Source organism: Triticum dicoccoides, chromosome 6A (genome assembly GCF_002162155.2).
Source record: "Triticum dicoccoides isolate Atlit2015 ecotype Zavitan chromosome 6A, WEW_v2.0, whole genome shotgun sequence".
Taxonomy (NCBI): Eukaryota; Viridiplantae; Streptophyta; class Magnoliopsida; order Poales; family Poaceae; genus Triticum; species Triticum dicoccoides.
In genome coordinates this window covers 201000618-201008577 of record NC_041390.1, presented here as the reverse complement: position 1 = coordinate 201008577, position 7960 = coordinate 201000618, and the positions used below count along the sequence as shown (strand labels likewise).

The window sequence follows — 7960 nt, the reverse complement described above, 5'->3', positions numbered from 1 at the left end:
GCGGATGACTTGGGCTCCTGTAGCGCCTTGACCACCAAGGCAGGGGTTTTGGCCCACTAGGGACCCTCTAGAATAGTCTATAAGGTTTTGGACTCTTTCAAAAGCTTTTGTGGCCTTCTGGAACATACCGGGACTTTCCGAGGCATCACTGGGACGCTTCGGGGAGAATCTGGAACACTTCTAGAGACCTTCTCTCTCATTCTCATAATCTCATAGTACTTTTATATACCACTACTTGTTAAGTGTGTGACACTATAGGTTTGACAATATGTGGACATGTTCGGACCACCTTCCAGTCAATAGTTATTAGCAGGATATGGACACCTGTAATAATTCCGACGTATAAACGAAGATCATTATCTAGCGAACATTATATTATTACATATAATTCCCTTTGCCTCATGATACATTACAAACCCCGAGGTGGGATTTTTACGGTATCTTCGTGATCAACACCTTGATCACTATTCCTAGTTATCATCGATACTGGTCTGTACTCTTTTCTCTGTCCCTATTCTGGTATCCCCGTGACTAATACCTTAGTCTCTATGTGTGTACTGATACGTCTCCAACGTATCTATAATTTTTGATTGTTCCATGTTGTTTTATTATCAATCTTGGATGTTTTATAATCATTTTATATCATTTTTTGGTACTAACCTATTAACATAGTGCCCAGTGTCAGTTCCTGTTTTTTCCATGTTTTTTACATCACAGTAAACCAATATCAAACGGAGTCCAAATGGCACGAAACTTTACGATGATTTTTTATGGGCCAAAAGGAAGCAGATGGGCCCTGGTTGCACCTGGGGGTGCCCCGAGGGGGGCACAACTCACCAGGGCACACCAGGAGGCCCTAGCGTGCCCTGGTGGGTTGTACCCACCTCGGGTACCCCCCGGACCGCCTCTTTGCTCTATAAATACCCCAAAAATCCCAGAACCCTAGGGGAGTCGACGAAATATTCTTCCAATCGCCGCAGAGTCCAGAATCACCACATCCAATCTAGACACCATCACGGAGGGGTTCACCACTTCCATTGGTGCCTCTCCGATGATGCGTGAGTAGTTGTTTGTAGACCTTCGGGTCCGTAGTTAGTAGCTATTTGGCTTCATCTCTCTCTCTTGATCCTCAATACAATGGTCTCTTGGAGATCCATATGATGTAACTCTTTTGCGGTGTGTTTGTTGGGATCGATGAACTTCGAGTTTATGATCATGTCTATGTTTTTATTGAAGGAAATATGCCCTAGAGGCAATAATAAAGTTATTATTTATTTCCTTATATCATGATAAATGTTTATTATTCATGCTAGAATTGTATTAACCGGAAACTTAGTGCATGTGTGAATACATAGACAAATAGAGTGTCACTAGTATGCCTCTACTTGACTTGCTCGTTGAATCAAAGATGGTTAAGTTTCCTAGCCATAGACATGAGTTGTCATTTGATTAACAGGATCACTGAAGGAAATATGTGTAACGCCCTCAATGCGGCTATATCTCCTACGTGTCGAAGCACGACTTAGAGGCATAACCGCATTGAAAGCATTGTCGCAAGTTAGGTAATCTTCACAACATCCCATGTAATATATAGATAATAAAAGGGGAGATACATAGTTGGCTTACACTCGTCACGTCAATCAAAGTACATAAATAGCATTACAGCATTCAAACACTCATGGCCGGACTACGACGCCAAAATAAAAGATCAACCCAACATGCGACACGGTCCTGATCGCCCCAACTGGGCACCACTACTGATCATCAGGGAAAGACACATAGTAATGGCGTGAGTCCTCGTCGAACTCCCACTTGAGCTCAAGCACGTCATATGGAACGGAGTCATCAGGCCCTGCATTTGGTTTGGAAGTAAACTGTGAGCCACAGGGACTCAGCAATCTCGCACCCTCGCGATCAAGACTATTTAAGCTTATAGGCAAGGTAAGGTAAAATATGTGGACCGGCAGCAAGCGACTAGCATATATGGTGGCTAACCTGTTCACAAAAGAGAGCGAGAAGAGAAGGCAAAGCGCGAACGAATAATCTATAGAGAACAACCTGTGGCAAGCATTACTCCAACATTGTGTTCACTTCCAGGACTCCGCCGAGAAGAGACCATCATGGTAACTCACACAGTTGATTCATTTTAATTAAGTTAAGGTTCAATTTATCTACAACCAGACATTAACAAATTCTCATCTGCCCATAACCACGGGCACGGCTTTCGAAAGTTCAAATCCCTGCAGAGGAGTCCCAACTTAGCCCATGACAAGCTCTCACAGTCAACGAAGGAATAGACCTCCTCCTGAGACATTCCGATCAGACTCGGTATCCCGGTTCTACAATACACTTCGACAAGTTAAAACAAATCCAGCAACACCACCCGAATGTGCCGACAAATCCCGATAGGAGCTGCACATATCTCGTTCTCAGGGCACACTCAGATGAGCGCTCCATACAACTAAAACCAAACCTCGGGTTTCCTCGAGGGGGCGCTGCACATGACTCTAGTTCGGACCAACACTCAGAGGAGCACTGGCCCGGGAGGGGGGGGGGGTTTAAAATAAGATGACCCTCGAGCTCCGGAAACCCAAGGAAAAAAGAGGCTAGGTGGCAAATGGTAAAACCAAGGTTGGGCATTGCTGGAAAAGCTTTATTCAAGGCGAACTATCAAGGGGTTCCCATTATCACCCAACCGCGTAAGGAACGCAAAATCCGGGAACATAACACCGATATGACAGAAACTAGGGTGGCAAGAGTGGAACAAAACACTAGGCGAGAGGCCGAGCCTTCCACCCTTTACCAAGTATATAGATGCATTAAGATAACAAGATAATATAATGATATCCCAACAAGTAAATAATGTTCCAACAAGGAACGACCTCCAATCTTCACCTACAACTAGCAACGCTATAAGAGGGGCTGAGCAAGCGGTAACATAGCCAATCAACGGTTTGCTAGGACATGGTGGGTTAGAGGTTTGACATGGCAATTTTGGAGGCATGATAAGCAAGTGGTAGGCATCGTAGCATAGGCAAAGCAAAAGAGCGAGCATCTAGCAAAGCAAAGATAGTAGTGATTTCGAGGGTATGATCATCTTGCCTGCACAGTTGTCAGAGTTGACTGGATCCTCGAAAGCAAACTCAACGGGCTCCTCGTTAGCGAACTCGTCTCCCGGATCTACCCAAACAAGACAAACAAGCAAACAGAACACAATCAACCACGTGCAAAGCTCAAACAACATGATGCAAATATGGTAGGCTATGCGGGATGCGATATGCGATGCATATGCAAGATTTGACAAGGAATGAATGAACCTGGCCTCTACTTGGAAATCCAAGTGTGCCACTAGAATGGTGAGATGAAATATCTTGAAAACGATATAAAGATCATCGGAATCGGAGTCACGGTTTGGAAATGGCAAGCAATTCAAATATGGCACCGGTCTGCAATATACAACAAGTAGCCATCTAAATGCAACAAGATGAACATGCTACAACACTCAAACATGGAAAAAAAATACATGGCAGGGATCCATTCATGATGCTTAACAAAAGATGAACACTGAGCTATGGCCAATTCATCCATTAACAGGTTCAAACAAGCATGGCAAAAATGCATTTGGTAAACAGATTTCAGACTTAGTGAAATTAACACTTGTCTGGAATTTCAGATCAGGTAGCACAATTTGGAGTATGAAAACTATATGCTACAAAGCCTGAACATATCAAAGTAAAGCATGGCATGGAGCTACCCAAAGAGCTTAACAAAAGTCCCTTAGTGACCTTGAGCCAAAAGGGATCAGAAAATACATTTGCAAGCATGTGAGCATGGCAAAAACATAATCAGTTCTCAGACTTAGTGAAAAACTGGAGCATGCAAAATCAGATATCAAGTAGGCATGTTTACGAGCCCGATGCACTCACTACAGAGCAAGTCATGACAATATAAGCATACACCCATCAAGAATACACATTATACCAGCTAGACATGGCAAGAACAATAACATAGCATGCACGGATCAACTACAACATCCTCGGCAAAATCGCTAACAAGTAGACAATCTGCCCAGATTCACGAAATAGCAAAAGTAGAGCTCGATTGACTCAAGCTAGGTTGCTCCATAATTGCAAACAAAGACATGTATGGATAGAGAACTACAAGATTAACAAATCATCCTTACTGATCATCCTCAAAAGAGGCACGGATCATTAGGAAACAACATGAACATATGGCATATTGAGATAAACAGATCAAGGACTTAGTGGAATTGCTAAGTCCCTGAAATCAGCATTAACGAATACACCACTTTGCAAGCTTGTGCTAGTCACCACACACATCACAAAAATACATGGGTTGCACCTCTGGAAAGATGGCAAAACATATAACAAAACTCATGTAGAGCTCAGGGGCATATCATGCACACATTAATCATGGCAAAAATGACAAATATCTAAATGGAGCAGCAGATCTGACAATTATCTCAAATAGCATTCTTCCAACAGCAATTCGGGCATCAAGATGAACTCAAATGAAAATGATGCAATGAGATGAAATGATGTGCTCTCTGAGACGAACATTTTGATATGCTATATGCCCAAAACGGAGCTACGGATGCGGAGTTACAGCACGACGAACGTAGCAATTTAGTTAGGGTTTCAGGGCAAAAAGTCAACCGAGATATTTTGGATCTGAGATCTGCACGCTTCCCGAGGTCACCGGAGCTGTTCGCCGGAGAAGAAGCCGAGGTTGCCGGAGGAAGGAGCTCCCGAGGTAGTCGGGGCCGTCGAGGGGCGCCGCGGTGGTGACGGTGGCCGGCACCCGACCGACGACGAGGCGGATGGGCGGCGCGGCGACCGGCGACGAGGGGCACTGGGACGCGGTGAGCCACCGATGATGGTGACGGTGGCCGGCGCGGGCTCCGGGCGCCGGCGACAAAGGAGAAGGCGGCGGGGCAAGCCGGGTGGGTGGCGGCGAGGCGCGGGCCTCGGGGGCCCTCCACGGGCCGAACGGGCCAGCGGCTGGAGCGGCGATGTGGGGCGCGCGGGCGCCATGTGGCATGCTGCGACTGGCGCGGGCCAGCGGCGGACGTGTCCGGCCGGACTGGACGTGTCCGGCGCGGCATGAGATGGCGGATCTAGGGTTTCGGGGGAAGAAGAAGGAGAATTTTTGGAGGGGGTCTTTAAATAGGCATAGGAGGTGCTAGGAGAGTCCAAATGAGGTGCGGTTTTCGGCCACGCGATCGTGATCGAACGCTCTAGATGATGGAGAGGGTTTTCGTGAGTTTTGGGCCAAAATGGAGGGGTGTTGGACTGCATCACACATGAGGCCTTTTCGGTCCCTCGGTTAACCGTTGGAGCATCAAACGAAGTCCAAATGGTACGAAACTTGACAGGCAGACTACGGGTAGTAAACCAAGGCCGCTTGGCAAGTCTCAGTCCAATCCGGAAATTTTTAATTCCCACACATGAAAGAAAGGTAGAAATGACCACCGGAGGAGAACGGAGCGCCGGAATGCAAAACGGACAACGAGGAAAATGCTCGGATGCATGAGACGAACACGTATGAAAATGCAATGCAAATGATGACATGATATGAGATGCATGACAACGATAACAACACACGGAGACAAAAACCCGAACCCGAGAAAATAATATAACTTAACGCCAGAAACGGCAAGAGTTGGATTACATATTAGGTAAATCATATCCGGGGTGTTATAATATACCCTAGAGGCAATAATAAAGTTATTATTTATTTCCTTATATCATGATAAATGTTTATTATTCATGCTAGAATTGTATTAACCGGAAACATAATACTTGTGTGAATACATAAACAAACAGAGTGTCACTAGTATGCCTCTACTTGACTAGCTCGTTGATCAAAGATGGTTATGTTTCCTAGCCATTGACATGAGTTGTCATTTGATTAATGGGATAACATCATTAGGAGAATGATGTGATTGACTTGACCCATTCTGTTAGCTTAGCACACGATCATTTAGTATTCTGCTATTGCTTTCTTCATGACTTATACATGTTCCTATGACTATGAGATTATGCAACTCCCGTTTACCGGAGTAACACTTTGTGTGCTACCAAACATCACAACGTAACTGGGTGATTACAAAGTTGCTCTACATGTGTCTCCGAAGGTACTTGTTGGGTTGGCGTATTTCGAGATTAGGATTTGTCACTCCGATTGTCGGAGAGGTATCTCTGGGCCCACTCGGTAATACACATCACTATAAGCCTTGCAAGCATTGTAACTGATGAGTTAGTTGCGGGATAATGTATTACAGAACGAGTAAAGAGACTTGCCGGTAACGAGAATGAATTATGTATTAAGATACCGACGATCGAATCTCGGGCAAGTAACATACCAGTGACAAAGGGAACAACGTATGTTGTTATGCTATTTGACCGATAAAGATCTTCGTAGAATATGTAGGAGCCAATATGAGCATCTAGGTTCCGCTATTGGTTATTGACCCGAGACATGTCTCGGTCATGTCTACATAGTTCCCGAACCCGTAGGGTCCGCACGCTTAAAGTTCGATGACGGTTATATTATGAGTTTATGTGTTTTGATGTACCTAAGGAAGTTTGGAGTCCCGGATGTGATCACGGACATGACGAGGAGTCTTGAAATGGTCGAGACATAAATATTGATATATTGGAAGCCTATATTTGGATATCGGAAGTGTTCCGGGTGAAATCGGGATTTTACCGGAGTACCGGAGGTTACCGGAACCCCCCGGGGGTTTAATGGGCCAAGATGGGCCCTAGTGGAGAGGAGGAGGGGCGGCCATGGCAGGCCGCGCGCCCCCTCTCCCTTTAGTCCGAATTGGACAAGGAGGGGGGCGGCGCCCCCCTTTCCTTCCTCTCTCCCTCCTCCTTCCCCCTTCTCCTACTCCAACTAGGAAAGGAGGGAGTCCTACTCCCAGTGGGAGTAGGACTCCTCCCTGGCGCACCTCCTCCTGGCCGGCCGCCTCTCCCCCCTTGCTACTTTATATACGGGGGCAAGGGGGCACCTCTAAAGACAACAATTGATCTCTTGGATCTCTTAGCCGTGTGTGGTGCCCCCTCCACCATAGTCCACCTCGATAATATCATAGCGATGCTTAGGCGAAGCCCTACGTCGGTAGAACATCATCATCATCATCATCATCACACCGTCGTGCTGATGGAACTCTCCCTCAAAGCTCCGCTAGATCAGAGTTCGAGGGACTTCATCGAGCTGAACATGTGCTGAACTCGAAGGTGTCGTACGTTCGGTACTTGATCGGTCGGATCATGAAGACGTATGACTACATCAACCGTGTTGTATAAACGCTTCCGCTTTCGATCTATGAGGGTACATGGACAAATCTCTCCCCTCTCATTGCTATGCATCACCATGATCCTGTGTGTGCGTAGGAATTTTTTTGAAATTACTACGTTCCCCAATAGTGGTATCAGAGCCAGGTTTTATGTGTAGATGTTATATGCACGAGTAGAACACAAGTGAGTTGTGGGTGATATAAGTCATACTGCTTACCAGCATGTCATACTTTGGTTCAGCGGTATTGTTGGATGAAGCGGCCCGGACCGACATTACGCGTACGCTTACGCGAGACTGGTTCTACTGACGTGCTTTGCACATAGGTGGCTGGCGGGTGCCAGTTTCTCCAACTTTAGTTAAACCAAGTGTGGCTACGCCCGGTCCTTGAGAAGGTTAAAACAGCACTAACTTGGAAAACTATCATTGTGGTTTTGATGCATAGGTAAGAACGGTTCTTGCTCAACCCATAGCAGCCACGTAAAACTTGCAACAACAAAGTAGAGGACGTCTAACTTGTTTTTGCAGGGCATGTTGTGATGTGCTATGGTCAAGGCATGATGCTATATTTTATTGTATGAGATGATCATGTTTTGTAACCGAGTTATCGGCAACTGGCAGGAGCCATATGGTTGCC

General features: G+C 45.9%; 1 pseudogene; it reads right to left on the bottom strand.

Annotated features, from left to right (window-relative positions):
- LOC119315796 overlaps positions 1 to 5061 on the bottom strand; it is a 12033-nt pseudogene extending 6972 nt beyond the window's left edge.
- Between the last annotated feature and the right edge of the window lie 2899 nt (positions 5062 to 7960).